The 26097-nt window shown below is 34.4% G+C and overlaps 1 protein-coding gene across 4 annotated transcripts in view; it reads right to left on the bottom strand.

Annotated features, from left to right (window-relative positions):
- Window positions 1–26097, bottom strand: part of LOC137234645 (uncharacterized) — a 359902-nt gene that overhangs the window by 251629 nt on the left and 82176 nt on the right. The gene's annotated exons all lie outside the window — the stretch shown is intronic.

The raw sequence follows: 26097 nt of genomic DNA, 5'->3' as shown, positions 1-26097 counted from the left end.
GTTACTCTTTACGGGATTCCACCACAATTTGCTTTCATATCACACATATATAAATTAAATTGAAAAATTATGGAAAACTTAAATATGATACATAAGATTAATACAAAGTACTTACATTATTATCGATGATGCGTAGAAGGCCTTCCTTGATCGTCGTTGTTGCTAGTTTATGATAAAAGTTTTCCATCATTTAATTATTAAGGCAACCCATGACTTTTTTTTTTTTTTTTTTTTATAACTGAACTTACGAGTTTTATGTGGTTAAGTATGATTAAGAAAAATAAGCTTTATACGGAGCCACAAGCTCTCAAATTCGCCAGGTCACTATAACGATTTTTTTTTTTTTAACAGTCTAATATGCGTACATTAACTTGATATATAGAAGGAGGTATATGCTCACAGAGCTTGAGAAGAATTGCTTAGAAACAAATTATGAGATTACATCTCTTTGTAAATGACCAATATGACATTGACCATGAAAGTTTTTTCTGTCCGGAATTTACAGAAGAAATCGCAAAAAAAAACTGAAAACAACAATGTTGAGGAGATTAGTGGAGAACAAGTGGGTGAAGATTTCCATACATATGTGTTTGTACATCACCTTAATTTTTAACATGTATATATGAAAGTGTATGCATAAGGCATATAACTAACATTCAGTTTTTACTAAGCAATGGAATATGTGTATGCATATATTTTTTTTTTGTTGTAAAATGTAGTTTGACGCTTCAGATCAATTTGGAATCAAATGCAAATGAATCAAATATTTCATAATGTTTTTAGGTACAGCTTATCAAATGCAAATGAATCAAATATTTCGTAATGTTTTTAGGTACAGCTTATCAAATGCAAATGAATCAAATATGTCGTAATGTTTTTAGGTACAGCTTAAATTATTTAAGGTAAGTATTGATTGTCACGGTAAGTATTAATCGAAAGATTATCCAAATAGAAATTATGTTTATTATAAATTTCGCTAGCGCAACACTTATATATGCTATTTAAGCAGAAATAGTAAGTTATGGTATACAAAGGCGAATATCATGCCCAGGAGAATCTGATTATAGAATCACGTTTTTCCTATTTACACGATGATTTCTTTTAATAAAATATAAATATGAATTCTTCTAGAACTTATCCTGGTTGTTTATCAAACTTTTCCTGGTAGGTGTTGAAGATGAGGCTGCAAAGTCTTTGGATTTATGCCGGTTGTGGTTTCATCTCATCATCGACTTAAAAGTGGCTTTCAAAGATTTTCGACGGAATAAGTCGAGTTGCCAAACACTGTGATAATTTCTTCTGGTTGTTTTTCACTACAACTTTTTAGTTGTTAAACTATTGCTGGTTTTTCAATATTAACGCGTGACTTGAACTTAGAAACTTTATTTTAACTTTATGATAATTAATATGTTTTCACTGCACATCCGTTCTCCTTGCTGGTCCAATTGGAAAAGAAGGAGGCTGCTCATTCTGATTGACAGCTCACTCTCTTTCCTGTCTAAACCATATATCCGCCATATGGTAATGACATTTGGTGTGTACCAATTGGAAAATTGTAGTAGATTACATTTATGCTTTTTAGTATACCAGTTCGCTTAGTTTTGTTTTGGTACTTCTTATATGTTACCATTTTTATTTTTGGTAAATTTTTTATTAGGTGTATTTTTCCGGTTGGTTTTGCTCAACTACGCATAGGGATTACATAAAAAAAGATATCTCTAACTCGAACGAAATCAATTCAGAGTGTTTGTAGACAGATTCTGATGAAGAATTACGGTGTTAGCTTCCTTTCCCTCGGATACTTAGCTATTTCTACAATGTTCATTACAAAGGGTGCAACCACGACCGACCCCAATGGATGTTGATTCCAGCATCAGGGTACAAAATCGGCCGCAGCTAAAACCTGCTTATAATTACCAAAGTAATAACAATCAAACTGGTAATATAGAAAAAAGACCACATGGAAGCACGCAGCAGACCGTGCAACCGCCCAATAAGGCATTCCGTGTCAATAATATAAATGAGGATCATTTTTTAAACCAAAATTAGCTTTGCCATACATCTTTTTGTATGACAGGGCAATAGGTAAAAATTTTAAAATCTTAGTTGACACAGGAGCAACTAGCTGTTATATAAAGTCAGGTATTTACAAGAATAGAAATGAACTGGCTATACAAAAAAGAGTTAAAACAATTAACGGCTATTCAATAATACGTTACTATCATTTTATAACTTTGTTCGGTAAAAAGCAAGTTTTTTATGAAATTGAAAATTTAGAAGCAGATTTGCTAATCGGATATAAGTTCTTGAGAGATATAAAAACGGTAATTAATCTTGAAAAGAAGAGGTTGATAATAAATAACGATAAAGAGAAGAAATATTTAACTTGGGAAGTGAATCCGACCGACAGGAAAATTTAGAAAATGAAAATACTTTGGGAGCAAGGACTTCTAAAGTGCCAGCCGATGGTAATGCCGGCAAAAGAAAGGAAGATAAAAAGAAAAACACTCGGGGCAAAGAAATCCTGAGACGCCAGCCGGAGAGAATTCCGGCAAATTTTAAAATAAAACACTTTAATAAAAATAATTTGAATACAAAAAATTCGGGAGAAGATCCTGAAAAGCCAGTCGTTGAATTATCCGACAACGTAAATAGTGTAAAAGGAGTGTTGAATACAATTACTTTGGAGGAAGAATCCTTTGAAGCACCAGCCGATGTATGTTCCGGCAATACAGAAGATAATTACAAACCTTGTAGTAGGAAAGGGTCAATTAACAATTAACAACATATTATTAACAATAATTATGGAAAAGGAAATAATACCGGAAATTAAGAAAATTCATTCTGGAATAGATATGAATTTACCGTTTAGGACAGATGTTAGAGCGGAGATTCGTACTACGACTAATACTCCGGTTTGGAGTAAGCAGTATCAATATCCGCTAGGTGCAAATAGCTTTGTTAATGAGGAGATCAGGGTTTTGTTGCAAGATGGTGTGGTTCGTCCAAGTAAAAGCCCATACAATTCACCCATCTGGGTTGTACCAAAAAAGGGCATAAATGAAGATGGTACACAAAAGTTGAGGATGGTTGTGGACTTCAAAAAATTAAATGAAGTAACAGTTTCGGATAAATATCCAATTCCAGACAGCAATGTCATACTGTCTAATTTGGGGGGTTCTAAATACTTTTCTACAATTGACCTTGAGTCGGGATTTCATCAAATTTTGATGAAGGATAGTGATGTGGAAAAGACAGCATTTTCAGTTAATAACGGTAAGTATGAATTTCTAAAAATGGACTGAAAAACGCACCTAGAATTTTTCAAAGAGCTATGGATAACGTTCTTAGGGATTACATTGGCAAATTTTGTCACGTATATATAGATGATATCATTGTGTTTTCCAAAACATTTACGGAGCACACGGAGCATTTAAAGACGGTTGTTCATACGTTGAAGAAAGCAAATATGAAAATTTCATTGGAAAAATCGAAATTTTACAGAAAGGAAGTAGAATTTTTAGGGTATATTGTAGCTAACAATATTATTAAAACCGATCCGGAAAAGATCGAAACAATTTCGGGGTATCCATTACCTAAAACAGTGAAACAACTTCGTAGTTCTCTGGGGATGACAGGTTATTATAGAAAATTTATTAAAGATTATGCAGCGATAGCGAAACCATTGACGAAGCATTTATCAGGGAAAATGGACATGTGTCACATGTTAGATTAGAACAAGACGCAATAATGGCTTTTGAAAGATTAAAGAAATTACTTGCAAACCAAGTCGAACTAACTCAGCCGGATTTTACAAAAAAATTTATATTGGCAACAGATGCCTCAAATGACGCATTGGGAGGAGTATTAAGTCAGGAAGGAAAGCCCATTACTTTTATATCAAAAACATTAAATTCGACAGAAAGAAATTATGCGACAAACGAAAATGAGCTTTATGCCATAGGTTGGCCATTAAAAACTTTAAGGAATTACCTTTATGGGGTATCAGATCTGGAGATTCACACAGATCATCAGCCATTATCTTTTTCGGTTTCTCACAGAAACCCTAATGTTAAAATGAAAAGATGGCACACTATAATCGAGGAATATGCTCCAAAAATAATTTATAAGCCAGGTAAAGTGAATATAGTAGCGGATGCGTTGTCTAGGCAACATTTAAATCAGGTATCTGATGACTCATCAGATCGTGCTACGCAGCATTCTGCGGAAAGCTTAGATAATGTGGAAATTCCGGAGACAAAAAAACCGTTGAATTAGTTTAAACAGCAGATATTGCTGAGTAAAGGACGTTTTACCATACATGAGTCAGTGATAAACTTTGGTAGGACAAGACATCTTATTGAATACGATACGGTGGAAAATTTGATAACAATTTTAAAGGAATTTATACAACCCAGTCTTGTGATTGGAATTCACTGTACACCAGAAGATCTCTATGAGATTAAAACTAAGTTAAAGGAAACTTTTACAAATAAATTTTTGTATGCCAGGAATTTTCCTATAGATGTAACAAACAGGGAGGACCAAGGTGCGATAATAGAACAAACACATAACAGAGCACACAGAAGTTTTGAAGAAAATATAAAGCAAATTTGTAAGATGTACTATTGGCCTGAAATGCATAAGCAATTCAGAGAATATATTAGAAACTGCGATATTTGTAATAGAAATAAATATGATAGGCACCCGAGGAAAATACCGATTGGGGAGGCTCCTGTACCTGATGAGAAGGAATACAGATTCATATGGATATATTTTATGCTCAATCTTTGAAATTTATTACATGTATTGACGCATATTCAAAGTTTTTGATTATTAAACGAATTGAGGATAAGACTGAGTTGGAAGATAAAGTATTGGAGATATTACAGGGTTTCCCTAATGTAAAGATGATAACACTAGATAATGAACCAGGATTTACTACAAATGGACAGGTTGAGAGAGTTCATTCAACGATAATTGAGATTGCGAGATGTATGAAGCAGGTATATGATTTGATCAGTTTTTCTGAATCAGTATATAGAGCGGTTCAACAATACAATAAAACTATACATTCCGTAATTGAGAATAAACCTTTTGAGGTACTTTATAATAAAATTAAACATGATACTGTGCCACAAAAATTAGTACTGGCGCAAGAAAAAATGTTAGACAGAAAATAAAAACGTATTCATGTGGTGATATTATATACGAAAAAATCATAGGAGAGAGAAATAAATTAAGACCTAGGTATAGGAAACAGATAGTAAAGGAGGATTTAGGCAATAGGGTTAGGATTAATCAAAGAAATAGAATAGTGCATAAAGATAATATAAAATCTTAACTATACATTTTTAGATGATACCAGTAATAATTGTATCACTAATTGCTCTAGCGATATCAAATATAATAGACGTATCTACTTTTAAAATATTGCAAAATGAAGATATAATAGTTATTTACATAAAATATCTAAAAATTATATTTGATTGTAAATTGTGTGAAGTAAGGCCAATTGCCCAAATAGATGGTAAGCTATTAATTGCAAAAGAAATTGCAAAATGTAACGACAAATATGTTAATGTTGAAAATTGTAAAAAAGAATTGATAAATACCTATTGTAAAATTAATAATACAAATAGTTGCTTGTCAGATATTTTAACTGGAAATAAAGCTAAATGTAAAAAAATTAAAGAAGGCAATAAACAAATAGATGAAATAAAACAGGGTGCTATATTAGTTTCAGGGAAGCATATTATCAATAATCAGGAAGTAGATGGAATTTATTTAGTTACATTTGAAAATCAAACAAATATTGATAATGTTACATATGAAAATATAGATTCAAAAATATGGCAGTATGTCAGGAATAGTAAAGTAAGTAATTTTGAAATTGTAGATTACATTGAATAAACATTCCATTTCTCACGCATCAGTTTTCAAGGGCAAATCCGAAGCAACGCTTATATTGTAAATATTAAATTAAATTATAAATAAGAGCAATTGTGGAAAATAAAGGCAGTTTGGTTTCTGAGTTTGGTGTCAATTTTACATTCTGTAACTAACCATACAAAATTCTTATTATTTTTTAAAAATCCCTCCTGAAGTAGGAGGACGATAATATGCATTTGATAAAGCCGGGTATGAGGGCTATAGGCCTGAAGTTGTTCAGATCACTTAGATCCTTTCCTTTCTTAGGGATCGGGACTATCTTGGTGGTACGCCACTTTTCAGGGATGTTTTTTTGTTAGGAAAACGTTATTAAGTACTGTTCTGATGTTGTTGAGTGTTGGATCCGGTAAGGCTCTCAACATGGCATATGTTATCCCGTCAACCCCACCGGCTGACTTCTTTTTCAGCAGAATGGATTTTAGTTCATCAAAGCTGATTGCAAGCGAATTTTCTGGGATTGTTTCACTGTATATTGGTATTGTTTCGGAAATGGGTACTTGGTCCTTTAGGATTTGTAGGTAATCCTTGTCATTGTCTGGGGACCATTCAAATTTGTTAGAGTTTTTGAAATCTCCTCTTAATGCCTTTACAAATCTCCAGGAATCTTTTGTTGTTGGGTTTTCAATGAGTTCTTTAATTTTTAATTCGAAGCTTTCAGCGTTGGTTTTTTTGGCAACTTTTTTATGCTCCTTTTTGGTGTCCTGAAGAACTTGAAAATTACCCGGGGAGGGTTGACGTTTAACTTTTTGATAGGCAATTTTAAGGAATCGATAACTTTTTGCCACGGTTTCGTTCCACTAGACTTTGGGAGATTTATTTTTTTGATGACATGCCTTGCAGCTTTAATTTCCTGGTTAAATTTTAGGTGGATTTCGTCAATGTCCGGTTCTATTTCCATGTGTTCAGATTTTCGATGAGCTTTTTGTTGGAGCGGAACTTTATGCGGGACATTCACCCTTATCGCGAGTTTTTTTTCGCCCGAAAATATTCACAGTTTTTGTTCACCCTATCGCAGATGGTGGCGAAACAATTTTTCGTGTTCGAAAAAGATTTCACCTTATCGGCAACTCCTTGTTCGGGCGAAATGAACACCCAAATTAGTTCACTTATATTTTACAGGCGAACGAGAGGAAAACAAAATGTAAGTAATTTTTTGTTTTGAAATTTGGTACTCGTATAATTATATGTACTTTTATTATTAGAAATAAATCAATAAATAATGCACAATCGGAAGCTGAGTGGAAAAAAAGTGAAATTCCTGTATTGCTAAGTATTTAAATTCTCTTTTTTATGACAACGTATCAGTCGGCCAAGTTATCCATTGTGGTCAAAGCAACGGTTCCAAAATGTGGAGCACCTCGCTGAAACAAGATTGGCTAAGATTCACTCCTTGGTCCTTTAGAACGCCTTTCCCTATGCGAAAAAACGAACACATGTACTCAACGTTACAATTGGTGGAACTCCAAATTTGTGCCTCAATGGGGGCAAGGAGTTGGTAAGATATCTAGCAAATATTAGAATGCCGGCTTGTTTACCCTGTAATATTGGCGAAAGCGAATTGACAAAAATATAACTTGTTATTCAAAAGTGCTGAAAATAGTAGTTTTTAGCTTACACTGAATCATTTAGCTTCAAAGGGTTACAACTGTCCCTTAATTGCCTCCGAATCACTTTCACATTTATATTCTCCTAGCGCCCAATTAATACCAACCTAAGTGCAATACTAAACATTATTTTATACATTTTTTATTTCTATTTTTGTTGTATTTAAAGGAAATATATGCTTCTTTACAAAATTTACACAATTGCAAGTAAATTATTTGTTCACTGCTAGTTAACAATAGAGCGTCAGCTGTTGCAATCACAATCACCCTTATCGCGAAGTTCACGCGGAAAAATGTTCGCCTTCACTCTTTTTGTTCGGGTGAACTTTTTCCGCCTATCGGCAATTTCGGGCGAACAAAAGTTCACCCGAACAAAAAAAGTGAAGGCGAACATTTTTCCGCGTGAACTTCGCGATAAGGGTGATTGTGATTGCGACAGTTTCAATGATGATAGGAAAGTGGTGACTTCCGTGCAACCTGACATTGTCTACTTTCCACTTAAAGGGTATGCTGCAGTTGGAAAACGATAGGTCTAGAACTGATCCTGTGTTTGACGTTAAGTCTGATTGGAAAGTGGGCGAACAGTCATTTAGACATAAGTTATGTTCGTATATTATGTTATGTAGGTTATTGCCTCTGCATGTTTGTGTTGATATTAATTTAAATAATACATTCACATATAGTACACAACTAATTGATCTGTTTAAATCATACTCTATGTATCAAAAAATTTATTTCGATACTCGTATAACGTGTATATCTAGAACAAAAATCGATTTACTATTTTCGGATAATAATGATATTGTTTGCGAAAGGTTAGATGAACATCAAATAATTGATCATGAAACAATCCAATTTAAAATTAAAAGTAGTCCAGTAGTTAAAAATGAGAAGTATTAGAAAAATAACCTCATGGGAGTATTATAATAATGAATCACTTCTTAACCCTCTGCGACTGACGTGGATTAAGTTTCCCTATTCCAATGACGTGGTAGTCCACCAGACACCATTACAATAGCTTATATTTTCTCGTCTAATTTTGCAAACGTATTGAAAGCATTCCTGTTTTAAGCTCCAAGGTAAACATTTTTATTTATTGTATTTTTTTTATAATTCAAAAAGTCAATTCATTTTAAACGGTATTTATTTACATGGCTCAAATTGACCCTGAAAAATGTATATCTATAAAAAACCAACAACAATATATTCCATATTATATTTTTTTCCAACAAAAGCTTTTACTTATTTTAGTGTACATTAAACTTCATCAATCTTTCAAAAAAAAACAAAAATTCATCGGTTAAATAAAAAGATATTTCATGTCAAACATGCCGATATGCGTTTTATAGTTAGGCTTTCCAAAGCTTATACGCGTCTTTTAAAAGTCCCGGATGACGTTGTCTTACAACAGTGAGGGAGATCATTAATGCCTGAGTAATCCGTCAGAAGAAAATAAACTAGAAATATAAGATATAGAAACAACATCACTGACGCGGACGCTAAAAAATTATGACCTAAATACTGAGATGGTTGTCTCCCAGACACCTACCTTAAGGTGACGCAAAAAAATTTTGACTTAAATACTGAGATGGTTGTCTCCCAGACACCTACCTTAAAACTGACGTGGTAGACTCGTAGACACTTTTGCGCTCAAAACAACGCATGTGCTCCGTTCAATCGCTTTCAACACATTAACTTACGCATGAGTATGCAATAAAGAGAGAGCGTGAGGAGAAGTGTGTAAAATAACGGCGCAAAATCTATTTTTCTGTTTATTGGTGTCTGTAAGACTACCACGTCATTCGCAGAGGGTTAACCAACTGCGTCTGTGTGATTTCAGTAATTTTGATCATATTGATTTAGAGAGTAAGGTTTTGCTGATTAATAATAGCATTTTAAATATCATGCAAAATCTTACCAGAGAAAAAGTAGTGCATTTAAAAATACATAATAAATGGTATGACAACGAGCTAGCCAATATGAACAAATTCAAATTTGAACTTTTCAAGCTGGGTCAAATCTCAGGAAACTGGGACGAATACCGGTATATAAAAAATAAATACAAACAGTTGGTAAAAATTAAAAAAGTTAAGTATATGGAATATAATATAAATAAAAATTGTCATGATAGCAAAATGATGTGGAAATATTTAAAACAGGCCATAAGTATGGGAAAAGATGATACATCAAGAAAGAAGATTGTAATAAACGGTCAAATATACAATGGCGAATCGGAGATTGCTGTCAACTTAAATAAATATTTTGTTGATAGTATTACTGATATTTGTAATAATATTTGATAGAGAAGTATATATAACTAATCAAAGAAACTGAGTTTTTAAATTTATCAAAGTTGGATCAGATGACATCGCTGAACTTGTCAGTAAGTTCAAAGCTGTGAGAGGTGGAAAAAAATTGTTATCGGATGGTGTGGTGAAAGATGCAACCCCCTATTTAGGCTTCTTCTATTCTCAAATAGTAAATGAAAGTTTAAGTAGTGGCATAGTGCCTAGTATGTGGAAAACTTCAATAATTGTTCCCATAGAGAAAGTTAAAAATACTATTAAAGCAGAGGAGTTACGGCCCATAAATTCATTGCCCAGCGATGAAAAAATTTTAGAACTTGTGGTAAAGAAACAATTGGTTCAGTACTTAGAAAAAATAAGATACTTATACATCAACAATCAGGCTTTAGAAAAAATCATTCCTGTTAAACAGCATTAAATATGGTTTTAGCTGAATGGAAAGATGATCTTAGTAATAAAATGTCGATTTTAGCAGTTTTTGTTGATCTTAAAAGAGCTTTTGAAACCATAGATATAAATATACTAGTGAAAAAATTATCAGATATAGGCATTCAAGGTTTAGAACTAGACTGGTTTAAAAGTTTTTTAAGCAACCGTAAACAAAGAACAATCATTGGCTCATCGTTGTCAGATGAAGTAGATTTTAGGGTTGGGCTTCCACAAGGCTCTGTCCTCGCTCCAATTTTATTCAACACTTACATTAATGATATTAATTCAATTTTGAAATATAGTTCAATAAAATTGTTTGCTGACGATGCACTAATTTGGATAAGTGGTAGAAACGAAAATGATTTAAGAAATAAATTACAAAGTGACTTAAATGCCCTTTATATTTGGTTGTGCGCTAACAAACTTAAACTTAATATCGAAAAAACTAAATACATGTTAATAACTAGAAAGAATGTTTCCGATATTGGTACTCTCAAAATAAATAATTCAGAAATTGAAAACGTAGATTCTATTAAATACCTTGGTATCGTAATAGATTGTAAATTAAAATTGTCGCTTATGCAAAGAACCTGCAAAAATAAATGAAATTAGTCCCCCCAGATCCTAGCTCTGGCATTGAAATCGCCGAGTATAAGTACATTTTCCTGGTTGTCGACAAATCCATTTCTGCTTTGAATGGCTCTATTAAAATCGAATGTGGGAAGTAAACTGCACATATAACTAAATTTGGTTTGAGGTTGGTGGGGCGGACAATAAGTATGTCGTTGTCAGTACGATAGTTGATTTTATGAAATATCATTGTTTTTTTTAATATGGCGACGCCCCCATATCCGTCATTTCGTCATTTCTATTTTTTTCCAGAATATTATAATGTATGATGTTTCTATGTGGTTGTTCATGGTTTGAAAAGACCTTGCTCAAGCAGGCTATCTCTATTTCGTTGTGATTGAGATAATATTCTACTATATTAATGTTTGCCTTTAGGGATTGACAGTTGTATTGCATAATTTTCATTGCGCCAGTCATGATGTCTTAGTTTGGTGGGACTACGGTCCCTGTTTGTATAGCTACAATGTCCTCGTTTAGTGCATTGGCATGAAATTTTTCTTTCAGTTTGGTCAGTTTATCTAAGGCCCCTTCCAGATGTTCCCTAACCCCCTCCTTTTGTAAAATTTCCAGTAGCTTGTGAAAGTCTTTCTATTTCTCTAAGGTATTCTGGAAGATTGTAGACTGGTTCCATTTGTTTATTTTCCCTATGTTCGTTGGACGGTCTTTTGCTTTTTTCCTCCGCGCTACCTCTTAGAGCAATGGTGCTGTATCTGACTTTGGTAAGTTTCCTGTTTTTTCGTTCGGTCCCTGTCTTTCGTGGTGTTGTTTGTGTCCGGGAGTTTCGGAAATTCCTCGTCGTCGATTGCTAGGATGTCAAAGCGGTTGGGCCTGTCCGCGAAGATGTTTCAAGAGTTTCACGCCTAGTCATTTTTGAGACGTTTTTTACCCAGTTTATGGTTCGTTCTTTCTGCCAATCTAAGCATTTTGCCTTGTCAGTTGAAATATGTTCTGTGCTTGCACAGAGAACACATTTTTTGACGCACGTATCTTCGTCACATTCCGGGAGGCCGCAGTTGATGCACCTCTCTTTGGATTTGCAAGGCTTTTTGATGTGGCCAAGCCTGCCGCATTTTAGGCATTGGCGCAGAGGAGGAATATAAAAATCGACTGGGAGCCTTACAAAGTCTAAAACTATCGCGTTTGGTATGTCTTTACCAATGAAACCTAGCTTAACTGTTTTTGTACTTGTCAGGGTGTTGTCGTCATGGTTTTTCCGCATAACCCGCCTAACCGAATTGATTGGCCTGAAAATTGTGCATGAAGTTTTATTTCATTATCATCATAATTTGTAGGAATGCCCCTAACTACTCCGTAGGTTTCGAAGGCTGATCTAGGCACAAATGCTTTCAGGTTCTTTTTTTTCACCTTAGCGTTTAAAAGAAAAGTGTTGGCTGCGACTGCGCTTTTGAAAAGAATTTTGTATAGAGATTTACCTAAGGCATAAATAAGGTCAATTTCTCTTATTTTCATGTGCTTTAAAATGTTGAAAAGATTTAAGCCATTTGTCGTTTTTTCATTCGTCATTTCTGCGCACGCAGATGAGTCGACAAGCACAAAAAAAGTACCTGTATATATTCAGGTGGGTATAAAATGGTTTACGCGGCTGTACTTCCTTGTTCTGCGCATGAATGTTTTTTGTGTTTTCGTTTTGTCTTGGTCCGTTGTTCGTGTCACCTATGTCTGTATCTGCACTTTTTGGTTTTGTATTTTGTGTACCGTTATTAATGGCGGCAGCCATCGTGTCAGTTCTTTTCTCCTGTAGCTTTTTCCTAACCTCACTATTTTTTCGTTGGATGCTAAGGAGGCTTTTACTAAAGTAAAATCCTTCGTCTTAACGATTTTGGTCATTTTTGGTTCCATTTCCATTTTTGTTTTATTAGTTTTTGTATTCAACGATACAAAATTGGCTTTTCCCGGTGACGCTGTCGTTTTGGAAAACGAGGACGCCGCATTGGGTTTGCTTTTTCTTGAGTTAAAATTTAACATAATGGAAATGGAGCCAAATAAATGATGTCCTAATCTACCAGCTAAGCACAGTTTGGGTTGGGCCAAATAGAAAACTCACCTGAGGTTGGTTTACACGAAATTTTGATCCACTTAACTCTTAAAGGTGGCGATGCAAATTTGTTTTTTGTTTAGATTACTTTAAATTACACTTTTTTCCTTTGTGATATTCTAGTCATTGCCAAAGGGCCTTAATTATTTTGGTTTCTTTAAGCTTGATCACAATTAGAAAAGAAAAAACAAAATTTTTCAATTTAAAATTTGACAAGGCACTCTTATTACTTTTTTATTATTACTTTTTTTTTATCACTTTGCTTTTAGCGCGCAGACACGTCCACTCACATTTGGGGTTAGGGAAGGAATGGCATGTTTTCTTCTCATGATCATCCATTTCGTTTTGTTAATATTTATTTTAAGCTTATTTTGACACAACCAGTTATATACAGCATTCAAGTCCGCTTGCATTTTGGATATAGCTTCTATCTCCGAAGAACAGCTTATGGTCAATAAAGCATCATCCGCGAAGAGTCGTATCTTGCAGTGGCTAAGACAGTTTTTTATATCGTTTATATATACAATAGCCGTGTTTTTGTATATACGCGTATACGTTTATGTTTGCGCGTGAAAAAAAACGCCTATCCTCGCTTAGATAATGCTTAGGAGACCCATCTAGCGGCAGTGGTTAAATAACTAGCTACAGCCACAGGGTGTATCGAAAAGCGGAGACACAACCCTCTGATGGCCATAGGGTATAACATATAGCTAAATCAGTTGCGATGAATTGTGGACACACATAGAATACATAGAATTAGTGTAGAGTGGGAAACAAAAACACATATTTCAGTTACATCTGAGTATAATGCGTATTGAAATTTAGTAGTCCACATTTTATGCGCATCAACTTCAGAGGTGTATTTAAAGTTTGACGCTTAGCAGTCCATATAAAGTTTAAGCGTATAGACGTTTACGTGTAAAAAAAAAAAACAAAAAAACACGGCTAATGAATAATATTGCAGCAAGAACAGATCCTTGTGGAAGACCTATGTCAATATCAATTTCCGCTGACGTTGCGCTTCTAATTATGGTTTTCTGTTTTCTGCCAGTAAGGTAGCTTTTAAACCACCGTAGTGCTATATTACGTACCCCAATCTTATGCAGTTTCCTCAGTAGGATGAACCTATCGATGGTTTCAAATGCCCTTTTTAGGTCCAGGAAGACCGACACTGTTACTAACTTTTCTGAAAGGCTTTCTTTCCATTCTGCTATAACCAGGTTTAGAGCGGTTTCACAAGAGTGTTTGGTTCTGAACCCTGATTGTTCACATATGATAATTTCATTTTTGTTCAGGTAATCGAGAAGCTGGTCTTTTACGATTTTCTCTGTAATATTTTCATCACTAGGCAACGTGTTAATAGTCCCTTTAACTTTTTCAGCTGGTGCCACTGTCAATGTTTTCCAGCAGCACCTTCACTAATTATTCCATACTGTCTTTATATACACCTTCTGATACCATTTTTTTCCTCCATACTTACTCCCATATGCGCGTCCGACAAGCATCATGTTCCGCTTGCTATCTTTATTCAAAACTTTGACGCGATTCTTGCGTCTACTCTCGCGGACAATCTTTCTTTTAACTTCCGGTGAACAATGCTTTCCTCGATGTAGCTTGTAGTGTGATATTGGGTCACTGCATTAAACTGCATTTAAATCTGGCAACTCCCCATCGAATATATATAAAAAAATGCAACCCTCATATTAATACTTGGCATCACTTAAAATGTTAGAGTGGAATGACGCGGAGATTCAACCCCATTGGCTAAAGAGTTCGAAGATCCGTACCTCACTAAGGTTCTTTACACATCTCTGGTTCGTCCAATACTCGAGTATTGCTCATGCGTTTGGTCCCCTGTTTCTCAAAAGTATATAAAGCGTCTTGAGTCAGTTTAAAAGCAATTTTTGATATTTGCATTGCGCGGCCTTAATTGGGACTCAAGTCTCCACCTTCCTCCATACAGAAGTAGACTTCTTCTTATTAACTTACCCACTCTGGAAAATCAGAGAATATTACTGGGGGGTATTGTTCATCCATAAGCTCATTATTGGAGAAATTGATTCTGCGGACCTCCTCAGTCGCTTGTTTTTTGCGGTTCCCCCTAGACACTACGTTCCTTTCTATTTACCCCTTTGTCGACGAAACTTTGCTAAAAATAATCCTCTTCTTATCTGGTGCGCGCACTACAATGACTTGTATAGCTGTATCAGTCTTGAATATACTTTTGCCACTATACGTAATGCAATACTTGCCTATATAATTTAATACTGTTTTCACACAGAACCTTAATGATCTCATTTCAGCTGCTAATGAAATCGTAAATTTTTTGTTTTCACACAGAAGTAACTGCTCGATTAGTATGAAGGATGAGACAGACAATCATGGCGGAAAGATACAAGGTGGGAGCATGGTGACATACCTACAAACAAAAAAAATTCCATGTACTTGTAAATTCGATGGACAAATGTCAAAATCGTACTGCGCCGGTAGTTGATGTATCAAATCAAATAAAAAAGGTTATAATTAGCTGCGCCCACCTTGTATCGTTCCGCCATGCAGACAATGACATTTGCTTTGAAAACTAAGAAACTGAAACGGAAGCGGAAGGCTGCCAACAGAGTTGCATTGTGCTTTTTACTTCATTAGGCATTCGATTAGCTACTAATGAAATAATAATAGATTCGAATTTTGTAGGGAAGATTGAGCTCAATAAGCGTTTTAATGTAGAAAATTGCCTTTATTATTCAATAAGCCGTCTGTGTAAAATTAGTATAAGAGATACAAGATAATTTAATTTGCCGGCATTTTATTCCTTCCATAAAAGACAGGAACTATCTCACTTAAGGATGGAGGAACATTTATCAACATGTATCATTAAGAAGGAACAAGAAAGTACTGTGTTGATTGGAATCTGGTGCATTCCAACAACGTAAAAAACATGCTTTTTCATGAGTCAGTATAATCTTATGGGTCAGGCATCGAGCTGATTGGAATTCGGTGCATTCCAACAACACAGGTCATGTTACTTTTTTATGCCTTGTGATGGCGTATCCTCATTACACTACTCTTAGCACTGCCGGATTCCCATGACATGCTGATTGGAATCTTGTTGCATTCCAACAGGAAGATTGGAATCCACTGCATTCCGAAATCATGCTGAGCGGAATCTGATGCATTCCGCCAGTTTAAGATTTCGGCATAAGTTCTTATTTCTGCTCATATTTCTTATTATTATTATATTCTGAAATTAAAGAGTAATGTTCATTAATATTTCTTTGTTTGTAATATAACATTGTTGAAATCTCGATATATCTTAAATTTTGTCTTTTGAGTTGTATATTTATATATCTTTTATATTATGCAGTCGACCATAGTTTGTCGTCGACTTTAAATAATAAATAAATAAATAAATAAAATAAATAAAGCAGTTGTTACCATGGTATAAAAAAAAGGTCATTTTGTCTAAAGTGTGATAGCTTACATTAGTTAAGGCGCACACAGATAAATCGCAAGCAGAACTGTTCAAATTACATTCTACATCAAAATCTACAAAAATGTGCGAATTTAAAATTGTTCAAATTACATTGTACATTACAATCTACAAAAATGGGTGAATTGAAATAAAACTACAAAAGTATAAATTCCAAAAAAAAATTTTTAAATTAGAAAAATTATAAAAAACCTAAAATCTACAAAAATGTTGTAATTGAAATAAATAAAAACTACAAACTAAGACATTTTTCTAAAATACAAAACTGAGTAGAAAAAACTTATAATTTTGAATTATGTATATAGTATGTACATATGACTATGTGCTGGTGCGTACAGCCTGCTAAAGTCATACCCAAAAGTGGATAACGGCATAAAGCCGTAAATCATCTTTAATACATAAAATAACGGCACTTATGCAGTCTCCTCAGTCACAGCAGCAGCAGAAGGATAAAAGAGGACAGAGCAGCAGGCAGAGTAGCGGCAACAGAATGGCAGAGGAGCGCAGTAAAGTACAGTCATGTACACATGTATGTATGTATAAAGTTTTATTTTAATACATGTATGTATATCGAATTGATTTTGCCATTACAATAAAAAATTTCACTTTAATATCTTTCTGAATTCTACACTTTACAAAGTATAATGGTAACTTAATTACAATTTCAAATATTATTGATATCGAGATATAAATTTAAACAATGTAACTTCATTTAGCTAAATAATATTTTAAATAATTTCATATTAAAACTACAATTCTAAACTTCTGTTTTTCCAAGTCAAAAAGTTGCAATAGTTTTTCGAATTTTTCGTAATTTCACGGTTAAAATATTCATAAAATGTTCCCTCAATGCTTATAAAATTGTTTTTTTTTTTTGGAAAAATTAAAATGATACATTATTATATATAAAATTAACGCTATTATATTATTATCACAGCAAATCTGTTTCTAAGCCTCTTTAAAACAAAAAAAATATATATAATATTTTTATAATAAAATTGTTCTCTGACATGCAAGGGAATGAAATTTTTGCCTTCATATATAAAAACTGAATTTAACTTGAAAACAATAAAATATTTTCATTCATTTCGTTCGATTGCTATAGGAATTATAGAAACATTTTGGGAATTTTATTAACAGCGGCGCTTTCGTGATATAATATACGTCATACTTTTCATACCTTCAATATAAAGCGATGTGGTCGTAAACATCGCCGTATATTCGAAAAATAAATTAAAATCCGGGTTAGGCTTGTGAAAACAAGTGCGTTTTGTTTTATATTTTTTTCCAATAGTCCGGAAAAAAAATATGCCAGCCTGTTTCGGTTTTTCATAAAATAAATAAAACCGGAACACGCTTGCTTATTTCCTATTGCAAAGCTCATTCTGGGGGGGCGAGAAACCACAGACGAAGTGTCCTTTTTAGGACAGCCTGTCCATTGGTTAGCTAGCGGGGCTAACCTAGTGGGGGACAGTCGGTAAGTCCGACTAAGTTCGGCACGGAAGGGGGGTAGGTATTTATCTAGCCTATAATTTAGAGAAAATCCGCAAACCGGATATTCCTTTGTTTAAAAAAAAAAAAAACAAATTATATAATTTTCTTAACCAGACTTACCATTTTATAAAATTTATACCAAGCGCGACAAATATTAACCGGATTTTCAAATAATACTCGGATTTACAAAATATTTACCTGATTTACAAAATTTTTTCTTTTAAAGTAATAATTTTCAATAAAATTACCCTGTTTCAAACAGATGTTCGATTCTGAGGGCAATTCCAACGATAAATCAAGCTCTAAAGGAAGGTGATCACTAGCTCGCCAAGAAGATTTTTTAGGATTTAATGACTCAGATATCGCAGAAAATAATAATTTTCAGTCAGAAGCTGACTTTTCCAATTCTCATTACTTCGAATTCTTCTAATTTATCTTCGACAAATAATTCTTCAGATTTACAATCGAATAACAATATTTCAATCATGGCAACCTCAGAACAGAAAAAGTTGTTCATTACCAGTTGCGCCTCAATTATTAAGGAAAACTACAGCAGCGATTCGCTGGCATTAGAATCTTTTATCGACAAAATAAAATTAATTGAAGTCTTCTCAGATGAAAACTTAAATAGCACTATTATTGCATTTTTCAATTCCAAACTTGAGGGAAAAGCACGCGAAGCATTGCCAACCGAGATAAACTCAGTTGATGACATAAAGACTGCCTTGAGAAATAGAATAAAACCGGCCAACTCGAAAGTTGTTTCTGGTAAAATCGCGTCCTTACATGTCATCAATATTAACTACTCGGACTTTGCTAAGCGCGTAAGAAATATCCGACGCATTGGAACGTTCTTTGATTATTGAAGGTATGACACAAGCCAAGTCAATGAAATGGCCGTAGAGCAAACAGTGAATGTGTGCAGGTTGAACACTCTTTCAGAATTGGTCAAATCCATCCTGGCTTCAACTACCTTCAGTTTTTCAAAAGACGTAGTTGCAAAAATGATAGTTGAACGTAATAATGAAGTTAAAGAAAGACAAGTACTAGCATTTCGTTCTCGTGGTAATCGGCAAAGTAGTTTTCGAGGAAATTATAGAGGTAATAATTTCAATAATAGGTACAACAATCCAAATTCAAGATTCAACAATAACAATAGAAATAACTACAACAGTAATAATTACGGGTACAATAATTCTAATAGAAGTAATAATTACAGATATAGCACTAACAAAAACAATCAGCCTAGTAGTAGTAACAATAACGCTACTAATAATAACAATAATAGACGTTCAAATTCACGAAGTAATGCCAATGTACGCGCTTTAAACGTGAACGACCCTCAGGACCGAACACTGGGGGGTCGGAATCACGATTTAGACAATTAAACGAATCTTCTTCAAAAATATTAAAATCCATCTACTGCTTGAACCTTAATTATTCAGATTTTATTGAACTTCAATGTAGCGATTCCTACAAACCTTGTACTTTTCTAGTAGACTCTCAAGCAGATATTTTTTTAATCAAAATTTCAAGTTTATCTCAAAATTTTAACTTTAATAGTAATGAAATTATTAATATAACAGGCGTAACAGCAGAAACAATGTCAACATTAGGAATCTTAAAAACCAACTTAATTGAATATAAATTTTTAATACCGCATACTTTACATGTAGTTAACGACGATTTCAATATACCTTCAGACGGAATACTCCGCAAAGACTTTTTAAAATTAAATAAATGCATTATTAGTTATGCAAGCGATAGCATAACTATTAATACCGGCTTAAAAACTCTAAGTATTCCAATTTTGTATGGCACAAGTACCAATTCTTTAGTTATTCCTCCGAGATGTGAAGTTTATCGTTTATTTAAATTACCAAAATGCGACAATCCTGTTTTTGTAGACTCACAAGAAATCTGTAGTGGTGTTTTTATGGCAAAGTGCATTGTTGACACAAATAATCCAGTTCTAAAAATTTTAAATGTTACTGACGAAGTAAAACATGTCAACAATTGCAATATCGTAACAGAAGATATCACCAACTACAATGTCTACAAAATCAATAAAACTTCTAAAGATCAAAAACGCTTAGAGGAATTAACGAAAATTTTGCATAAATCAAATGCCAGGTTATGCTCAAAAACAATTACTAGATTTATGATTAAAATATGACGATGTATTCGCTTTAAAAACTGATCGTATGACTTGAAATAACTTTTACGATCAAAAACTACGTTGAACTGATAAAAATCCAGTCTATATAAAAAAGTATCATTTACCATATACACAACGCGAAGAAATTAATAAACAAGACGAAAATTTAATGCGAAATGATTTAATAGAATCCAGCTTTTCTAATTATAACAGTCCTTTAATTCTGGTACCGAAAAAAGATCCTTCAGGCCAAGTCTTATCGTATATGCGTTGATTTCAGAGCAGTCAACAAAAAGCTTATCGCAGACAAATTTCCGTTGGCACGTGTAGACGACATTCTCGACAATCTTGGCAGAGCCAAATATTTTTCGACTTTAGTTCTTTTTTCTGGTTTTCACCAAATACCACTTCATGTCAATTCTAGAGACGTTACATCTTTCAGTACAGATCGAGGAGCTTGTCGTTGGAAAGTTTTACCTTTTTTACTTTTTACTTTTTCACGTATGATGTCATTAGCATTTTCAGGCATTTCGCCAAATGAAGCTTTTATGTACATTGACGATGTTATCGTTATCGGTTGTAGCGAGACACATCACCTCAAAAATCCCAACAAATGCAATTTCCTTCGTTCCGAAGTAACTTTTTTAGGCCATAAATGTACCTCAAAAGGTCTGCTGCCAGATGACTCAAAAATAGACGCAATTAAAAAATATACTAAGCCTAAAGACAAAGACGCTGTTAGGCGATTCGTTGCATTTGCAAATTGTTATAGGCGTTTTATACCTAACTTTGCGTCACTGGCAGCCCCTTTAAATCGTCTAAATTGGAAAAAAGTTGAATTTGTTTGGGATGATGCTTGCGAAAATGCATTCGAAAAATTAAGATTATCATTAATGTCTCCTCAACTATTACAATACCCTAATTTTTCAAAAGAATTTATTATCTCTGTAGATGCATCTAAGAGTGGTTGTGGCGCTATATAGGAGATAATGATTTACCGATTTGCTTTGCATGAAAATCTTTCAATAAAGCCGAACAGAAAAAAGCAATCATAGAGTTGGAACTTTTAGCATACATTTTGCTATTAAACATTTTCGGCCGTATGTTTACGGTACACATTTCACGGTAAAAACAGACCATAGACCATTAGTTTATCTATTTAATATGAAAGATCCTTCCTCGAAACTCTCTAGAATTAGATTAGATTTATCAGAATACAACTTTACAATTGAATATATTAAAGGAAAATCGAATGTTGTGGCTGATGCACTTTCGCGTATAAGTATAGACGAAATTAAAGATTGGACAAAACACGTTTTAGCCGCTAAAACGCGATCACAAACTAAACAGCAAGAATTACAATACGAAAATATTACTTTAAATGATGCGACTTCTGACGATAATAAAGTACAAGTTTATGATAAATTTTCATACGATTTTTCAAAAAAGATACCGCGAGTAAAATCAAATATACAATATAATAAAAATAAGGAGATCTCCAATTTACAAATTTATGCGCATTTAAAACATAAAAAATATAATTTACTTAATCTCGTGAATGTTAATGAAAAAAGGAATTTAGATGAGTTACTTTCGAGGCTTGAAATAGCAGCCGACGATCACAATATTAAACAATTAGAATGACCAAAAAATTACATATTTTTCAATAATTATAGAATTACAAATTTTAAAATCCGCGGAAATGAAATTTTAAAATCATTACAAATAATATTGACGGACCCTATAGAGACCGTAACAGACAATGAACAGAAACAAAAACTTATGACAATTTATCACGAAGATCCAGTGTTAGGAGGTCATTGCGGAACAAAAAGGTTATATGCCAAATTAAGAACTAAATATTACTGGAAAAACATGACAAGTGATATAGCGAAATGTGTTAAAAATTGCAATAAATGTCTTTTAAATAAAGTGAGACCCAAAACAAAAGAAAACCTTGTCCTTACGCCAACACCCTGTAAATCATTTGATATAGTAATTGTCGATACAATAGGTCCACTTCCAGAATCAAACAAGTTCGCTGTTACTATGATTTGTAATTTTTCTAAATACCTGGTAACAGTAGCTGTACCAGATAAATCAGCAAAAACTATCGCATGTGCTATTTTTGAAACCTTTATATTAACATATGGTAAAATGAAAGCCATTAGATCCGTTTTAGGGACGGAATACAAAACTGAATTATTCTCGTAATTAACAAAACTTTTAAAAATTAATCATGATTTCTCAACAGCTTATCACAACGAAGCTGTTGCATATCTAGATGTCAGATTGGGATACATATTTGAAATATTTTACATTTTTACATAATACTACAAGTAGTTCGGTTTTTGATAATAAATTTACTCATTTCGAATTAATATTTGGCAGAAAATCTTCAATGCCACATGAATTACAAAAGGAACAAATCGATCCGATTTATAATATAGAAAATTATACAAAAGAGCTAAAATTAGAATGCAAAAATCTCATAACATGGCAACAAATTTATTAATAAACATAAAATTAGAAATAAAGAATTATACGATAAAACGGCTAAGCCTTTAGTAATTAAAATTAATGATAGGGTTCTAGTAGAAACAGAACCGAGAAATAAACATAGAAATATATATCAAGGTCCCTACATAATAAAGAATATCGATGGACCCAATGTAACAATTTACGATGAAATTAATAAAATTGAAAAAACTGTACATAAAAACCGTATCCAAAAATTTAATTAAAATTGATAGCACTTTTAAATTTTATTAATTAATCTTTTGATATAAATATATTTTAAGAATGCGCCAATGAATGTAAAAAAAAATGTTTAATGTTAATTTCGATACGGGCTAATTTACTAAATATATGTCACCTAAATAATACATAAAAGATAGCAACTTACTTACGTTAAGTAGTAGTAATAGTAGTAGCTTATACAAAATAAAATAATAATAACGGCTCACTTCAAACTAAACTAAATTATCAAAATCTAAAAATTTACTTTTCCTACATATTTCTTTTTGCAAATTTCAATTTTAATTCTTTTTGATATAGCCTAAAGAAGAATGTGGCAAGACTGATCACCTTGCCAAATTCTTCTTTTCTAAAGGGGGATGATGTAGTGTCAAATTGGGTCACTGTATTAAACTGCATTTAAATCTGGCAACTTAGTGGAATGACGCGGAGATTCAAGCTCATTGGTTGAATCTCCCGTTACTCGAATCTATCACGCCATCGCATCATACGATTTTCCCGTTATGCGCAAAAATGCATACCGAGATGGTTGCTGCTGAAAGCGCAGTTAAGTTTTTTAGTTTTCAGTTTTGAAGAAGTAAAGTTAACGTGTACAAGTTTAAAAACAGTTATATAAATAAACAAACGAAAACTACACATATATTTAAAATTAAAAACTAAACGAAACAAACATAACCTAATAAAATACAAATCAAATTAAGCAAAGAAAAGAGTATTTTTTTATTGTTGTGTGTGTGTGGGTGCGTGTGGCTGCGAGCCCAAAAATAAATACCATCGAAATGCCACTTTACAAGCTTGGGAAAATCTCTTTAATTCTCAGGACGTCAGCGCTTGCTTCGATACCTTCCTGTTTAAGGTGTATGAGATATTGAATATCCAGGTGCCTCCCTTTGGGCCAAAACTATATAAAATGCCTTGGTGCAACAAAACTCTAAAAATTTAAAAAAGAATCGTAATAGGTACAACAATTTGTATAGGGCTAGGTTAGGTTAGGTTGAACTGGCCGGTCCACGAGGACTTCACATAGACTGAATAAGTCCGTAGTGTTACCAGAAGTTTGTTTTAACAACCAAACTGAAAACCCTATGAAAAACCAGGACCTATGTTATAAAATAACTCCGTCCTCTTGGCAAATACTAGAAGCTTCCTAGGACTTAAGCCACTTGCTGCTTCTAGATCTGAGAGCTGTATCACTCCCAATAGCTGGAGTCTTAGCCTGGCAAGCGCGGGCACGAGCAAAGAACGCCCTCCATCGTTTCCTCCTCCAGCCCGCACTTCCTACATCTGCTATCACTGACCAAGCCTTATTTAAAGGCATGTGACCCCAGAAGGCAGTGTCCAGTCAGAATACCCGACATAAGTCTACAGTCCTCTCTTTTTAATAACTTTGTTAATGACTTTGTTAGTCTAAGGTTGTAAGACCTACACATAATCTTCGACACTTTACAGCCCCGCGCTTGAACCTACGCGTTTCCTGCTTGGTCGATCATGTGAACGTCTAGCTTTCGCTTAATTTCGCCCTGTCTAATTGGGACGTCTACGGAGCAAGCTTCAAGTGATGGGCCCTTTTTAGCAAGTTCATCCGCTTTTTCATTCCCATCTATTCCCATATGCCCTGGGACCCAATATAGATGTGTGCTTCTCCTTGTCCCGATTCTCTCCAGGGACTGCTAACACTCTAGCACGCATTTAGATGCTGTGCTATGCGAGATTATTGCCTTAATTGCTGCTTCACTGTCAATATAAAATTTAACACGATTGCAGCTTGCGCTATTTTCTTCCAGGGTTTCTACTGCTTTGGTTACGGCTACTATTTCCGGATCATCACAGTATACCGCAGACCCCACTACTTGCACTGCTTTTGAACCATCTGTGTACACCTGTATCGCCTCGTCCGCCATTTGAGCACCCTTGCGCCAACCGTCCACCTCTATTGTGGCCTTAAGATCGCCCTCGAAGCGCAGATAGGGAATCAGGTAGTCTGTTCGTCTTGTGATTGATGGCGATATACTACTATGGCCGTATGGTCGGCGCCCAATCTGGTGGAATGTGCAGAATGGCATACAGTGCAGCTGTCGGTGTTGTTTGCAGGGCTCCCGCAATGCTAAGCATTGATAGTCTGCATACCCACTCAAATTTTTTGAGGTAGACTACTTTTTGTGTGGCTTTCCACCAAACAAGAACTCCATAGTATAGAATAGGGCTTACAATCGCTGTAAAAACCTAATGAGAAAGAGAGGGCGATAAGTCCCACGTACACCCCAGCATACTTTTACATGCATAAAGTGCCGTTGAAGCCTTCTTCACCCTCTCCTCCACGTTGAGCTTCCATGACAGCTTACTCTCTAGGATGATTCCTAGATATTTTGTGCAAGGTTTCTCCTGTAGGGTCACCCCTCCTAACTTAGGCCTGTTCAATTTGGGACCTTGTACCTCTTTGTAAACAAGACCATATCCGTCTTATCCGCGTTGACTTTTAACCCGACATTTGATGCCCAGGTATGAATATCCCGAAGCGCCCGATCCATTAAAGAGCTAATCGTTGGAAGGCACTTTCCACTTATGACAATTGCAACGTCATCCGCGTAAGCCGTAAGTTTTACGGGTCCCTCATCGAATCGCCTGAGCAGTTGGTTCATGACCAGCGTCCACAGCAGAGGTGATAGCACCCCTCCCTGCGGCGTTCCCTGTGCACTGATTTCGTGGCCTCGTACAATCCCCACTGTGATGTAATCTTCCTGCAATTTAGCATAAAGTTGATCCATCTCGTTAAGGCTGGATGTACTTTAATGTAATTAAGACCATCCATAATCACCCATTTAGAAACATTGTTGAAAGCCCCGGCAATGTCTAAGAAGACTCGTAGATCATATTCCTTATATTCCAGGGCTTTCTCTATGCTAATTACCACGCTATGCAATGCGTTGTCTACCGACTTGCCTTTGGTGTACGCATGTTTTGTTGTGGATAGTAGCTTTTCATCCTCATAGGACTTTATGTACAAATCTATCAGCCTCTCAAAGATTTTGAGCAGAAATGATGTTAAGCTAATGGGTCTATAGTCTTTGGGATACACGTGACCGATCTTCCCCGCCTTTGGTAGGAAAGCTACACGAGCAGTTCTCCAAGACTGCGGTACATGATTCAGTCTTATGCACCCATCGAATATTTCTTTAAGCCATTCCACGACCGCCCTACTTGAAACTTGTAGCATGGCCGGG

Source organism: Eurosta solidaginis, chromosome X, assembly GCF_040869045.1.
Source record: "Eurosta solidaginis isolate ZX-2024a chromosome X, ASM4086904v1, whole genome shotgun sequence".
NCBI lineage: Eukaryota > Metazoa > Arthropoda > Insecta > Diptera > Tephritidae > Eurosta > Eurosta solidaginis.
Note: the sequence above shows the minus strand (reverse complement) of the source record. Positions and strands in the feature narration are given on the sequence as shown.